The sequence below is a fragment of the Coffea eugenioides genome, unplaced genomic scaffold (genome assembly GCF_003713205.1).
Source record: "Coffea eugenioides isolate CCC68of unplaced genomic scaffold, Ceug_1.0 ScVebR1_132;HRSCAF=557, whole genome shotgun sequence".
NCBI lineage: Eukaryota > Viridiplantae > Streptophyta > Magnoliopsida > Gentianales > Rubiaceae > Coffea > Coffea eugenioides.
Window position 1 is genome coordinate 41,715 of NW_020861724.1, and position 16,414 is coordinate 58,128.

Genomic DNA, 16,414 nt, shown 5'->3' on the forward strand with positions numbered 1-16,414 from the left:
ACTAATGATGGGTACAAAGGGTGGTATAAATTGATAACTTAGTTTGCAAAAATGAATTTAAATGAGTTTACAAAAAGTTAAAATAAATGGGTAATTGAGTTACCTAATTCATTTTTTGACTTATTCATTTATACTCATCTAATTAAATGGGTATAAATAGGTTGATTCACTTATACCCATTACTCATTTTAACCAACTCAAACCATCCAAGTCACCCATTTTGACACCTCTACAAATCAGGTACAAACTATAAGCCAAGCTTCAGTAAAAGCAAAAATCAACAAAAGGCCCAACATTTACAAGCGTAATTCAAAACACTACAAGAAAAAATGAGTTTTTGTGGCTCACATTTCATTGCCAGTCATAAAAACTCAATTTTTTATGACTACTAGGACAAGTCACAAAAACAAAAACAAAAACAAAAAAAAACATAAAACTACGTCGTAACAGGATGTTTTCGTGACTGGTATGTAGAGGGATATATGCGAGCCGAGCTGCTCGCGAGGAGCTCGGTCACTGACTTGGCTTGAACTTGGTCAAACTGAGTTGGAGCCGAGTCTCGAGCTATTCGAATATACATTCGAGTTGAGTTCGAGCTAGGATCTTGCAGCTTGTGGCTCGTCGAGCCGGATATATTTAAATAATATATATAATTTAAATAATATATATGTATTATAATTATAAAATGACCGTTATAGGTATAATTATACTGAATTTACTACTTACATTTTCCGAGCCGAGTCCAAAAGCTTGATTACTCGACTTGATAAGGCTTGACTAAAAATCGAGCCTTATCGAGTCAAGTCTCAAGCCTTATCAAGTCAAGTCTCGAGTTTAAAAGAATTTTCTCGAGTCAAGCCTCGAGTTGCAAGTTTTAGACTCGATCGAGCTCGAGCCGAGCTCGAGTATAATTATTGATAAGTGAATATTTAACGTACATTTTGTACGAATTTGGCATGAATTTTTGGTATGTTTTGAGAAGATTAAAGCCATATTGGAACTCTTTTGGTGATAATTGCTTAAATATTGTTTAAGGGTTAAGAAATTGATAAATGAGTGGATTAATGCGTTAATTTTGTGAAATTGTGAAGGTAATTGATGTATGAAATTCATGCACAAGTTGAAAGAAATGTCAGGGTCATCCAGAGGACAAAGTACACAAGAAATTGGGAGCAAAAATGTAGAAAAAGGGAAGAAGTGAAAAACTGGAAAATTGCTCAACACGGATCCGAGCTCGGATCCATGTGTACAAGATGGATCCGACCCCTCGTCTGTACTTCTGGCGGAGTGTATCCGAGGTCAGGACGATCCGACCTCGGATCCATCATGGGAAGTCCTCGGATCCTCTGATCCGAGCTCGGATCCATTTTTCAGCCCTCGGATCCGTGGCTCGGATCTGTCTCTCTCTTCAGCAAGTGGCACAGCCGTTTTTCTTTACATTTCTCACAACTTTTTCAGCTATTTTGAGGGACAGAAATCGGTGGCACGTGCTTCTGCAATAAAAGAGAAGACCAAATGAGTGTGGACAAAAGGAAACATCATATCTTTGACTTCTTTTTACAAAATCTGAGTGGAGGAAATTATGAAGTGAGAGGAATGGAATTTCTACCACCTTTTATGCAGAAACATAGGGGAGAAGCCTATATTACCATACGTAACTAGTTTTCCTTCGGGCAACAAATTTTCTCTCTAGTTAAGAGTTCTTAGAGAAGCATTTGGTTTTTCACTTGTAACCATCTTGTACAAGAACATAGCAGGAATTGGAGAGCTTTACCTTCAATTGGCTAAGCTTTCTTTTACCTTTCTTATACTTGTATTTCATGATGTTTTGCATTAATAAACTTGTGAGTTTGATTGTTAAATCATTCATGAGTAGCTAATTTTCTATATCTAGGGAGTAGATGAAACTTATGGCTAAATAATACTAATTGAATGTGATTTACACTTGTTATATCTTGTATTAACTTGTCTACTTGTGTAGCTGTTCTTACTTGTTATTGATTGATCACCAATAACATGTTTATAGTGTTATTATTCAATGAGAATTGGTAATAACAATTGAAACACATGAGTAGAGCTTGAGTTGTATGTTCATGAAAATAGAGATACACTTAGGTGGATTATTGAGCATTTCATGAAATAAAACAGAGTAGTAGTAGTATTTCACCATGAAAATAGGGAAATCTATATTGCTCTAAGCCATTTCATCATGAAAATGAGACTTGGTAATTTTGGAAATGAATCTCTGGTTAAACAAGAATAATAGCAAGAAGTAAATCCATTAATTTGTGTTGTTTATTACCATAAGTGGAATCTACATCCCTAGAATCTTCCTTAAGTGAATTTTCGCTATTTGCATTTAGCATTTGTTAAACTAGATTTGTATATCAGAGTTGTAGATTACAGCATTATATTTTCTCTGCTCAAATTAATTGTAAGTCTAAATAACAGAGAAAACAAGGGCTTAGTAATTGTTTAAATTGCTCCTCGTGGGATCGACCCGATACACATCTTGTACTACAATTGCGACCTGTATACTTGCAGTCCAACGGGTGTAAATTCAGAATTAAACTTGCATTGATAGTAAAAATCCCGTCAAGTTTTTGGCGCCGTTGCCGGGGAGCGGCAATATTAGGGCCTAGTCATCTCTATTAATTTAGACATTTTCATTGTTTTTATCCAAGTTGTTGAATTAAAACTGCAAAAATTTCTCTTATTTTTATTTGTAGTGTATGCACCGATCAAATCAAGAAATCGCACCTTTTGATCCTGAAATTGAAAGAATATTGCGGAGACAAAGGAGGAATACACTGCATCAAGAGGAACAAGAGGTTTGGCAGCCAATAGAAGATATCTTGATAGAATTACCATTTGAAGAAGAAATGGCGGAAAATGACCCAAATAGGCGAGTTCTGCGAGATTTTGCTTTACCGGGAACACAAGGTTCACAAACTAGCATAGCAAGGCCTTCGGTAAATGCTAACAACTTTGAGATTAAACCATCACTTATCCAAATGGTTCAACAATCTCAATTTGGAGGTAATGCAGTAGAAGATCCTAATACACATTTAGCTACATTCTTAGAAATATGTGATACCATTAAAATGAATGGAGTTAGTGATGATGCTATTAGGTTACGGTTGTTCCCATTTTCATTAAGGGATAAGGCAAAAATGTGGTTACACTCTCATGCTCCTAACACTTTTACCACATGGGATGATTTATCAAGGGCATTTTTGAATAAGTATTTTCCACCCGGTAAGACTGCTAAGCTAAGAATGGATATCACTGGTTTTAGTCAAATGGAAGGAGAATCATTATATGAAGCATGGGAAAGGTTCAGAGAATTGTTACGGAAATGTCCACACCATGGACTACCTGAATGGCTGATTATACAAACCTTTTATAATGGTTTATCTTTCTCCACTAAAACTATGATTGATGCAGCCGCAGGTGGAGCTTTAATGGGTAAATCACCCCAAGAGACTCATAATTTGATAGAAGAAATGGCAGCAAATAACTACCAATGGGCCAATGAGAGAGGTAATGCAAGACGTCACGCAGGTATGATAGAAATGGACACTCTCAATATGCTGAGTGCTCAAATGAATAATGTGATGAAGTTGCTAAGTAGACAAGGTGGAGTTGGTACAAGTTCATCTAATGCACATGTAACATGTTGTTCTATATGTGGAGGTGAACATGATACTAATGAGTGTGTTGATTCTGAGCAGGTACAATTCGTCAATAATTACAATCGTAATGCTCAAAATAACCCCTACTCGAATCAATCCGGGGTGGAGAAATCATCCAAACTTTGGATGGAAGGATCAAGGAAATCACCCAAGGCCAACCAATCCACCGGGATTTCAATCAAGGCAACAACAAGCTGAAACTAAACCTGGTTGGGAGATGGCAGTGGAAAAGCTCGCAAAAGTTACTTCAGACAGATTTGAGCGAGTAGAAGGAAGGTTGGACCAACTCACTACAATGTACAGGAATGTAGAGGTCCAAATTGGTCAAATTGCTAGTTCGTTAAATAATCGAAATCAAGGTGAATTACCTAGCAAAACAGAGGTCAATCCTAAGGAGCATGTGAAAGCCATTACTATTCGTAGTGGTAAGCAATTAGAAGATCCTCCAGTGATGGAAGTTGAGAAAGATGAGAATGAAAAACAAGAAGAAAAGCAGAGGAACCAAGAGGCGATAGTGGAAGAAAATAGCCGGGAGGAATCAAGAGAAAATCAACCATCATCTTCCGCTACCATTCCAATACCTCCTGCGATTCCATTTCCACAAAGATTAAAGCAAAATAAGTTTGATAAAGAGTTTGAAAAATTTGTTAAACTGTTCAAACAATTGCACATTAACATTCCTTTTGCCGATGCTATTTTGCAGATTCCGTCTTATGCGAAATTTCTCAAGGAAATCATGACTAGAAAAAGAAAGTTGGAAGACTGCGAAACAATAGCATTAACGGAGGAATGTAGTGCAATTATTCAAAATAAGCTACCACCGAAGTTGAAGGATCCAGGGAGTTTTTCTATACCTTGCACCATAGGTAACGTTGATTTTTCTAAAGCATTGTGTGATCTTGGTGCTAGTGTATCATTAATACCTTTAACGGTGGCTAGACAATTGGGTTTGCATGAGCTTAAACGCACAAATATTACTTTGCAACTAGCGGATCGGTCTATTAGATATCCATTGGGAGTGTTGGAGAATGTATTGATAAAAGTTCAAAAATTTATCATTCCAGTGGATTTTGTGGTATTAGATATGGAAGAAGATATATCTATGCCAATTATTCTAGGTAGACCATTTCTAGCTACTGCAGGTACTATTATTGATGTCAAAAATGGCAAGCTTAAGTTTCAAGTAGGGGAAGAAGAAGTAGAATTTAATTTGAATGAAATGGAAAAATACCCTTCTTTTACCGATCATGCTTATTCTATTGGCACAATTGATAAACTAACCCAAGAGATGAGTCAAGTCAACTTTGACTTAGATCCTCTTGAGCATTGTTTAATGAGTTTAGGTAAGCAAGAAGATGTTTGTGAAGAAATTGAAGAATTGGCCAAGTACTTGGATTTTCAAGCACCTTATAAAAGGAGTAATTTGTATGAAAGTCTTGGCCAAGGAAAAGGGTTTTCACAACCTTCAGAAATTGAACCTCCAAGGTTAGAGCTTAAGCCACTTCCAACTCATCTAAGGTATGAATTTCTTGGAGAAAATAGCACTTTACCTGTAATTGTTAGTGCTGATCTTGATGATGAGCAGTGTACAAAGTTGCTAAGAGTTCTAAGGAAGCGTAAGAAGGCAATTGGATGGACAATTTCAGACATTAAAGGTATAAGTCCTTCTATATGCATGCATCGCATTTTATTGGAGGACAATTGCAAACCAGTGGTGGAAACACAAAGAAGACTCAATCCAAACATGAAAGAGGTGGTAAGAAATGAAATTCTTAAGTGGCTTGATGCAGGTATAGTCTTTCCTATCTCCGATAGTGTTTGGATTAGTCCAATTCATGTGGTACCAAAGAAAGGTGGAATAACTACAATCGTGGGTAAAAATGATGAATTGATTCCATCTAGACTTGTGGTAGGGTGGAGAGTGTGTATTGATTATCGTAAGTTAAATACGGTAACAAGAAAAGATCATTTTCCCCTACCATTTCTTGATCAATTATTGGAGCGAATAGCTGGATATGAATTTTGCTGTTTTCTTGATGGTTTTTCAGGATATAATCAAATAGCTATAGCTCCAGAGGATCAAGAGAAGACCACATTTACATGTCCTTATGGCACTTTTGCTTTTAGAAGAATGCCATTTGGTTTATGCAATGCTCCTGCAACTTTTCAACGATGCATGATGGCTATTTTTTCTGATTATATTGAGAAAATTATGGAGATATTTATGGATGATTTTTCTGTGTATGGTTCATCTTTTGACCATTGTCTTCATAATTTGGAATTGATTTTACAGAGATGCGAGGAAACAAATCTTGTATTGAATTGGGAGAAATGCCATTTTATGGTAAAAGAAGGAATTGTCTTAGGGCACAAGATTTCCTCCAAGGGAATTGAGGTGGATAAAGCCAAAATAGAAGTTATCGAAAAATTGCCACCCCCAAGCAATGTCAAGGGGATAAGGAGTTTTTTAGGACATGCTGGCTTTTATAGACGTTTTATTAAAGATTTTTCTAAAATAGTAAAGCCATTATGTGATTTATTATGTAAAGATACTCCTTTTCAATTTAATGACAATTGTTTGGTTGCATTTGAAAGGTTGAAAAAGGAATTGATTTCGGCCCCAATTATAACTTCACCCGATTGGTCACTACCATTTGAATTGATGTGTGATGCAAGTGATTATGCGGTTGGAGCAGTTTTGGGACAAAAGAAAGAAGGACGATTGCACGTCATTTACTATGCTAGCAAGTTGCTAAATGAGGCACAACTCAATTATGCAACGACAGAAAAAGAGCTATTGGCAGTGATATTTGCTTTGGACAAATTTAGATCCTATTTAGTAGGATCTAAAGTCATTATATATACGGACCATTCAGCTCTTAAATATTTGCTGCATAAGAAGGATGCAAAACCTAGACTAATTCGGTGGATTCTTTTATTGCAGGAATTTGATGTGGAGATAAAAGACAAAAAGGGATCGGAGAATCTAGTTGCAGATCATTTATCACGTTTGGAATATATCCCAACCAAAGATCAGGTTCCAATTCAAGAGAATTTTCCGGATGAGTTTGTTCTAGCACTTAGAAATTCTCCATGGTATGCAGATTTTGCTAACTACTTGGTCAGTGGAGAGATTCAAAAGGGGTTTAATTATCATCAAAAGAAGAAATTTTTATATGACGTCAAAAGTTACTTTTGGGAGGAACCATTGCTATACAGACATTGTGCCGATGGTATGATACGTAGATGTATTCCTGAAGATGAGGTACATAATGTTTTATATCATTGTCATAACCTTGAAACAGGTGGTCACTTCAGTACTTCAAAGACTGTGGCAAAGGTATGGCAATCAGGATTTTATTGGCCAACTATGTACCGAGATGCTAGGGAATATGTTAAAAATTGTGATGCATGCCAAAGAACTGGAAATATATCTCGAAAAAATGAAATGCCCCTGACTACGTTCTTGGAAGTTGAGTTATTTGATGTATGGGGTATTGATTTTATGGGACCATTTCCTAGTTCTTTTAATAATAAGTACATCTTAGTAGCAGTGGATTATGTTTCTAAATGGGTTGAAGCAATCGCTTCACCTACTAATGACTCTAAGATTGTACTTAGATTCCTTAAAAAGAATATTTTCAGTAGATTTGGTATACCCAAGGCCATAGTAAGTGATGAAGGGAAACATTTTTGTAACAGACAATTGGATTCCTTATTGTTTAAATATGATTGTAGGCACAAGACATCACTTCCATATCATCCTCAAGCCAATGGACAAGCAGAGTTAGCTAATAGAGAGATAAAGCTCATTTTGGAGAAAACTGTGAATAAATCACGCAAGGATTGGGCTACAAAGCTAGATGATACACTATGGGCTTACCGAACGGCATTTAAGACACCCCTAGGGATGTCGCCGTATCGTTTAGTCTATGGGAAAGCTTGTCACCTACCTGTGGAGATTGAGCACAAAGCATATTGGGCAATTAAATCTATTAACATGGATTTTAATTTTGCAGGAGAAAAGCGATTACTTGAGCTAAGTGAATTGGAGGAACACCGACTACATGCATATGAAAATGCCAAAATTTATAAAGAAAAGATCAAATATTGGCATGACAAGCATATTATTCCTAAAAAATTTCAGGTAGGGCAACATGTACTTTTGTTCAACTCACGCTTGAGGTTATTTCCAGGAAAATTAAAGTCAAGGTGGTCGGGACCATTTGAAGTAACTCAAGTATTTCCTTATGGAGCAGTGGAAATAAAAGGAGAAAATGGTTCTCCATTTAAAGTAAATGGACAAAGATTGAAGCCCTATTTGGTCAGGAGAAAAAGTTCCTAAAGGGGTAATTTACTCCTTAGGAAATGCAATGGAGAATTAAAGAAGTTATAGGAAAGTCGAGCCAACGACTATAAACAAAAGCGCTTGTTGGGAGGCAACCTAATAATAATAGTGTATTTGTGTGTTTTTATGTATTTTTTTTACATTTTGGTGTAATTTAATTGACTAATTAGATGTATTTCACTTTTTTGTAGGAGATACGGGAGTTTTATCATCCATCTTGGAGGTGCACTTGAAGAACATGTTGGCAGGGAGTTTTTCTTACCAAATTGTGTTTTAAGTGCTCAAAATTTCTATGCCTATACATACATTGTGCAATTCAAGTGAGTTTTGGTGAGATCATGGTTATAAAGGTTCATGGATTCATTTGATGTGTATTTAATGCTCAAAAATGCCATTTTGATGTAAAAATGCAAAAATGATCGAAGAACCTCACCCCTCGATTTTCAATGTATATGTGTTTGTTGTGTTTTGAGAGGATGGATATTGTCTTTAAGGTATATTGCATGTGCGTGGGAGGTTAGAATTGATAAAAAGTTTGTCCAATGTGTGTTTTGGAATTGGCCGGAAAAGGGAGAAAAAGTTAAAAAAATTGCAGGTTCTGCAGTAAGTGCAGAGAAATATGGATCTGAGCTCGGATCCGAAAAATCCCAGACAGATACGACCTCGGATCAATAGATCCGAGCTCGGATCTTTTCCAACCCAGATAGATCCGAGGGCTCGTCTGTGTTTCTGTTGAGACTGATCCGAGCCCTGTCGGATCCGAGGCCTTCCAGAAACGATCCGACCTCGGATCCGTTCGCGGATATAGCAGAAACGAGGCTTCGTTTCTGCACTTTTCAAAATTCTTCTTCCCTTTTCTCACCGAAACCCTACCTCTTCCCTCCAATTTTCCATTTTAACCATCAAAACTCCAATCTTTCATCATAAACACCTCCACAACCCTTGTATGATCATAAACCCTAAACTATTTCATTGAAAAAACATCAATTTGAGGGGGTTTGATCTTCAAAACTAGAAATAGGGCAGCACTGTATTTCTTCCATTTCGGAGTGATTTTGGACTTGTTTGTTCCTCATTCTTCATCATTATCATCCTCTATCATCTTCCTACACATTTGAGGTAACAATTTGCGAATTTCTTTGGCATTTTATAACTTCTTATTCTACATATTTCTAGTTTTTGGGAATATTATGATAAATACATATTTGTTGGAATTTCTTGATACAATTGTGCTACATTGTGCTTAATTAGATCGTTACAACTCTTTTCATGCTCATTTTTGAGAAAACTGTGAATTTGGTGATATTTTTAAGAATTTTTCTCAATTTTTGGGTTTGAGCATTTTAGTGATTTATACTCTTAAATTTTGCTTTCATTGAATATATGAACTTGTTCCGAGGGGTATACATCACTGTTATACCAATTGAAAATGATATGCTATCATTAGAGCAATAGCCCATGGGGTAAAAGAGTGTGTTCCCAATTAAGTTAAGCACATTGAACCACTTTTACTTGAGATAATTAGTATTTGTTTGGATGAATTGGAACTCATGTGTATGTAAATTGAGTGTTATGAGTGTTATGAATTGGATTGGAGATATACTCAAGTGTTTGAGTGTTCATTCTTGCAATTAGATATAATTTTCAATTGTTTGCACTTAATATGCATGAAATGATTTCCTTATTGGTAATATCCTTTCTAAATGTGGGAATTGGATTTGAGAATTGTTAGGAAGTTATTTGTTTAAATTTGGGTACATTTTGGCAGGGAGTTTAACCCTTTTTCAAGGGAAAACTCTGCCGAAATTTTCTTAAATTCTCATTGCACATATGTGAGCAAGTTTCTATGATTTCTAATGAACGTTCATCTTATTTTTGTATAGGAACTATGACTCGCACAAGGAGGGCTCGCATTCGTACTCCTACTCCTTCCTCAAGTGAGGAACACACACCCTCTTTGCATGAGGAGTCACCTGAGGAAGAATCTCCTTCGCCGGAGCCGCCACCTCGCTCTCGCCGGAAGACCGCGTCTACTAGCCGTGCCGAGCCACCTCCGGACTACGATACCACACGATTCACATCGCTTGAAAACCAACAGTGGTATGAAGCCGGACTGGACAAGGAGATCATAATAGAAAAGCATTTGGCACTGGAGGTGGACGCATATTATCACATTTCTACAGCATTCAAGAGGCTTGGATGGGAGAACATCCTTCAGTTGCCCAAACACTACTATCCCAATTTGGTCCGGGAGTTCTACGCTAATGTAGAAAACAAACAGAGCCACAGTGGCAACCTCATCGTCTCATGGGTTCGAGGCAGGAGAGTGGCTCTCAATCGAGATACACTGAGACGCTTCGTCCAACTCAAAGACGCAGGCGAAGATGTCAAATTGACCAAGGAGTTCACAGCTCGAGACCCTTGGCAGGTGGGAGAGGCGGTTGGACGCCTAAAGGGCCAGTATCGAGAGAGAGGAACTGCGAAGAAGCTTACAGTTTACGCCGATTCCTTCGAGCATAGGTACCACTTGATTTTCTACCTCTTTGCCTTCAATGTGGTACCAAAAAGAAGTGGAAAACGGGAGCTCCGCAACAGTGATCTCTACTTCTTGGACAAGATGATGCATGGTGTGGGTGCGCAGTTGACCGGTATTCCTCTACCCAGCATTATCATCAGCTATATGCGGACCACAGCTCGCATGAGGGCCGGCGAGACTTGCTTCGGATTCCCTCGACTGCTATCCCTCGTTTTTGAGAAGCTCAAGGTTCCTCTTGGAACCGAGAGAGCGGTGGTAACTAGGTCGGCCGAGGAGGTAAACGCTTCGATACTCAAATCCTTGGGTATTTCTACGGATTTTGGAGCTGCTTTGGTCCGGGACACAGGAGAAGCATCGACTTCCACTCAGCCTCCGCCTCACACTGAACCACAAGCGGAAACTCAAGAGACGGAGGCACAGCAGACTCTTCCTCCTCCGATTCCGCGACCACCTCCTCAACCGCGCTCCAAGTGGCAAGAGCTTCTCAATGCTATTTGCTGTATGGAGACGCGAGTCGTCGAGCGCATTAACCAGACGGAGCGGATGATGACTGAGCGCCTCGACCGACATGATCGCCGTCTTCGTGCGATCGAGGATCATTTCCATATCCGACGGTCTTCTACTCCGACACCTCATCAGGAAGAGGGCCATATTGGTACCTCACAGGGTCCTCATGGAGCCGAGGAGGCAGTAGATTTTTCTTAAGACACACTTGTTGTTAAGACACACTTGTAGATTTTTCTTTTAGTTGAATCATCTTGTGCTACTTATGGTATTTGGTACCCTTGTTGTCTCATTTTGGACAGAAAATGGATGATCGTGATGATTAAGGGCTTCAAAATGGCATCACCACCTATTTGAGGGAAGTTTCAGTTCTTTTACCTTCATCTACAATGAGGACATTGTAGATTTTAAGTGTGGGGGAGGGATTACTTTATCTTATGGGCGATTGTGTCTTGAAATGCATGATTTTAGTTGTTTATAGCTTAAAAATGTTGGAATTATATTTGGAGATATTGTCATGAGGATAATTTTTGTGAAATTGAGGTTGTTGGCAGGGAGTTTCATCTATTTTTATGGGGAAACTCTGTCAAAATTTTTCTAAAATAATTTCCAATATTTCATTGCAATTCTTCCAATTAAATGGCCAAAATGTTAAAATTTTAAGTGTTTAATTCTTCCATTGGATAAAATGCTATGTGTATTTTGGAAAAGTTTAATTCTTATTTGGCTTGGAATGAATTATTATGCAAGTAAGATTTTTACATTTTAGAAAGTATATTTGGTTAAATAAGAAAAATTATGCTTAGATTTTTGCAAGATTAATGATATTTATCATTTTTACTTAATTTTATAAGTAAGTGATTGATATAGTCAAAGAAAAGGCCAAATTCTTCCTTTATTTATATTTAGAGGGAAAAAGAAACGGATTCTGTTAAAAAAAAAATTTATTATTATTATTATTTTACTCCAATGATTCACATACTGAGTAACCGGGGGTTGGCATTTACAAATGTCGACATTCGCGTAAAAAGGTATTGGAATTAAGAGTAGGCTTAGCTATTTAAATAAGTGAAATGTCGAGTAACCGGGAATTTTCACCTAAAAGTGTTGATTTTCGCGTAAAAAGACTTTTTCACTATTTAAATAAAATGAATTGAGAATAAATCCCTCTAAATTGTTGAGTGTTGGAATGAGGAAGGCCATAGAATTGACTATGTGATTTACTTATTTGTAGAATTAGGATAGAATGAGAGATTGAGTTGAATTTGTTAAAATTAGGGTATAATTATTTTTCTTTAATTAAATATTATGAGTATTTAGTGTAATTTGAGAAATGGCATAATGATTGGTTTCTAAGTTTTTTAGGAATTAAATTTGACAAAAGTACGTATATTGCTTTATCTATTGAATCATTGAAGTAAGTTTTGTGTAAAAGTGCTTGAGGACAAGCAATGATTCAAGTGTGGGGGAATTTGATAAGTGAATATTTAACGTACATTTTGTACGAATTTGGCATGAATTTTTGGTATGTTTTGAGAAGATTAAAGCCATATTTGAACTCTTTTGGTGATAATTGCTTAAATATTGTTTAAGAGTTAAGAAATTGATAAATGAGTGGATTAATACGTAATTTTGTGAAATTGTGAAGGTAATTGATGTATGAAATTCATGCACAAGTTGAAAGAAATGTCAGGGTCATCCAGAGGACAAAGTACACAAGAAATTGGGAGCAAAAATGTAGAAAAAGGGAAGAAGTGAAAAACTGGAAAATTGCTCAACACGGATCCGAGCTCGGATCCGTGTGTACAAGATGGATCCGACCCCTCGTCTGTACTTCTGGCGGAGTGTATCCGAGGTCAGGACGATCCGACCTCGGATCCATCATGGGAAGTCCTCGGATCCATTTTTCAGCTCTCGGATCCGTGGCTCGGATCTGTCTCTCTCTTCAGCAAGTGGCACAGCCATTTTTCTTTACCTTTCTCACAACTTTTCCAGCTATTTTGAGGGACAGAAATCGGTGGCACGTGCTTCTGCAATAAAAGAGAAGACCAAATGAGTGTGGACAAAAGGAAACATCATATCTTTGACTTCTTTTTACAAAATCTGAGTGGAGGAAATTATGAAGTGAGAGGAATGGAATTTCTACCACCTTTTATGCAGAAACATAGGGGAGAAGCCTATATTACCATACGTAGCTAGTTTTCCTTCGGGCAACAAATTTTCTCTCTAGTTAAGAGTTCTTAGAGAAGCATTTGGTTTTTCACTTGTAACCATCTTGTACAAGAACATAGCAGGAATTGGAGAGCTTTACCTTCAATTGGCTAAGCTTTCTTTTACCTTTCTTATACTTGTATTTCATGATGTTTTGCATTAATAAACTTGTGAGTTTGATTGTTAAATCATTCATGAGTAGCTAATTTTCTATATCTAGGGAGTAGATGAAACTTATGGCTAAATAATACTAATTGAATGTGATTTACACTTGTTATATCTTGTATTAACTTGTCTACTTGTGTAGCTGTTCTTACTTGTTATTGATTGATCACCAATAGCATGTTTATAGTGTTATTATTCAATGAGAATTGGTAATAACAATTGAAACACATGAGTAGAGCTTGAGTTGTATGTTCATGAAAATAGAGATACACTTAGGTGGATTATTGAGCATTTCATGAAATAAAACAGAGTAGTAGTAGTATTTCACCATGAAAATAGGGAAATCTATATTGCTCTAGGCCATTTCATCATGAAAATGAGACTTGGTAATTTTGGAAATGAATATCTGGTTAAACAAGAATAATAGCAAGAAGTAAATCCATTAATTTGTGTTGTTTATTGCCATAAGTGGAATCTACATCCCTAGAATCTTCCTTAAGTGAATTTTCGCTATTTGCATTTAGCATTTGTTAAACTAGATTTGTATATCAGAGTTGTAGATTACAGCATTATATTTTCTCTGCTCAAATTAATTGTAAGTCTAAATAACAGAGAAAACAAGGGCTTAGTAATTGTTTAAATTGCTCCTCGTGGGATCGACCCGATACACATCTTGTACTACAATTGCGACCTGTATACTTGCAGTCCAACGGGTGTAAATTCGGAATTAAACTTGCATTGATAGTAAAAATCCCGTCAATTATATATAGGTTGAGTCGAGCTCGAGTATAGCAGTACTCGAGCTCGACTTGGCTCGAGTACATCCATGCTGGTATGCTGTTGGTCATATGAAAATTTCTTTATGACTGACAAGGTGCAATGTGCAAGTCACAAATATCACCCTATTCGACTTATAAAAAGAAAAAAGGTCCTATAACACTATTCGACGCCATTTGCTTGAAAATGGAAAAACAAGATGGAACGAGAAGCCCAACAAAAAAAAAAAAAATCCCTCGCCAATCGCACCTCCGGCTCTGTCTCTCATTCTCTTTGTTGTCAATAGATCCTACTTTCTTTTTGTTGTCAATAATTTGATTCATTTCAAATGCTATTAGATTTCAAAGAATACTGATGAAAATATAGAACAATAGCAATTGTAACAGCGGTGGAGAAGACAATGATATGGCGGAGATGTTTTAGCTTTTCTGAAAATCGGATTAGTTGAGGAGACGGCAAAGAGCTTTAGCTTTATTTATTCACACCCATCATTCGTGAGGTAATTGTGGTGATTCTCAAAAACTATTATTGCAGTTCTTAGAATCTTCATTTCTATTTGAAGCATAAGGGTTACAGACAATTGTGGCATTCCCTTGTATTCTTCATGTGCATTTGCTGCTCGAGGATAGCAACGGTAAGTTTCTTTAAGAGAATTTTGTTAGTTTATACAAAGTATTGGAAGATTGAATTTTTTTTCTGTGATTTTGTTGACAATATTTGTTAGTTAGAAAGTTTTTGAATTTTAGCTGGATCATGTTTAACTTGATGTATATTTTATTTGTAAAGAAAAATAATTTAATTGTAATATGAGATTTCAGTTGAATTTGTTGTTTGGGTCCAAGCACCGCTTAATGTAGGAGAATTAGTTAATTTGATCTAGGTTTCATTTAGCATAGTGCATTTATTGTTATGTTTTGCTTGGAAATTTTGAAAATGTTCTTATTCTCCGATTTTTGGATTACATGTTGAATTGCAGTATATATCCAATATCACGAGAATCATCAAACAAAGACAATCTGATGTTTAAGCAGATAACCATTATAGTTATTTGTAAGTTCTAAGGAAGTAATTATTATAGTAAACTGACTTGTTAGTCTTTAGAATCAGGGTTCTAGACTGCTTTAGAAGGAATGAGATATTCAGGTTTTCCATGCAGCTGTATTGTTCAAGAGTTTTTGATAGGAGAAATATGTTTTCTGCTTAATGACATGGTTTAAAGTAGCAGTGGTCTTTTTTAAGACCTAGTTTGGTTATCAATTAGCATTTGAGCTCACTAGTTTTGCACTGTCCTTTTTTTATGACTACTTTGCACTAAAAAGCTAAAGTCTTCCTTTATTCAATATGCAGGATAGTGTGATGGGAAGTATTTAGACATATTACTTGTATTCTGGTAAGTCAAGTGTTATTAGAAGGGTCTCATCGGCTAGTTCTGTCTATGTTTTGGGGTTGTTTATGATTTCTGTAATCAGAATTATAAAATTAATTTGGAAAAATTGAGTATGCTTCTGGTTTTGGTTTTAATCAGTAGTACCTGTTTACTCTTCTAATCAATAATTTTTTTCATCTCTCTGTCCTTCACTCTTTTTCCTTTAGCTTTGATTTTTTTTCCTTTTCAACTGCATATTTCCCTGCATCTTTCATCTCTCTTGTATAATAGTTAGGAAGAAAGGAGTTCAACTTTTGTTATCAATGGTAAATGAGCTTTTACTATCTAGTTTAATGAGGTATTTGATGGGAAACTGTGTTTCCTTTCTCATTTGTAGATTGGCAAGTGGAAAAGCTCTGTTGATATTTATTTATATATTTATTTATTAAGTAAATCTTCGGTGGACTAGAAACATTTGTGTAGTAATTGATGCTTTGTGTGCAAATGATTCATATCATACACCATAGATGTTTAGCTTAAAGTGCTTTTCTTTTTTAAATGGAAAGATTAAGAGCTTTTGATGGCTATAGTGATTTACTAAATTTTGCATGTGGCTCCAATAAACAGAATACAAGAATCCTAAATTTTGCTGCCTTTATTCTTTGTTGTTTGGCTTAGCTTGAGCACACTAGCTAGTGTATTTTAAAAAATGTACAATTTGTGATTAAGTTCTAAATTTAATTGTCCTTAATGCAACTTATGTATCTTGATGTAAGGCTAGAAAGCCTTAATTGAATCTTTTCTTTATACCC

The 16,414-nt window shown here is 36.3% G+C and overlaps 1 non-coding gene across 1 annotated transcript; it reads right to left on the reverse strand.

The window, feature by feature from the left end:
• Nucleotides 1-3,269: 3,269 nt before the first annotated feature.
• LOC113755233 lies at nt 3,270-3,376 on the reverse strand. The gene has a single exon (XR_003465604.1). It is a non-coding gene; the product is annotated as a small nucleolar RNA R71 (small nucleolar RNA).
• Between the last annotated feature and the right edge of the window lie 13,038 nt (nt 3,377-16,414).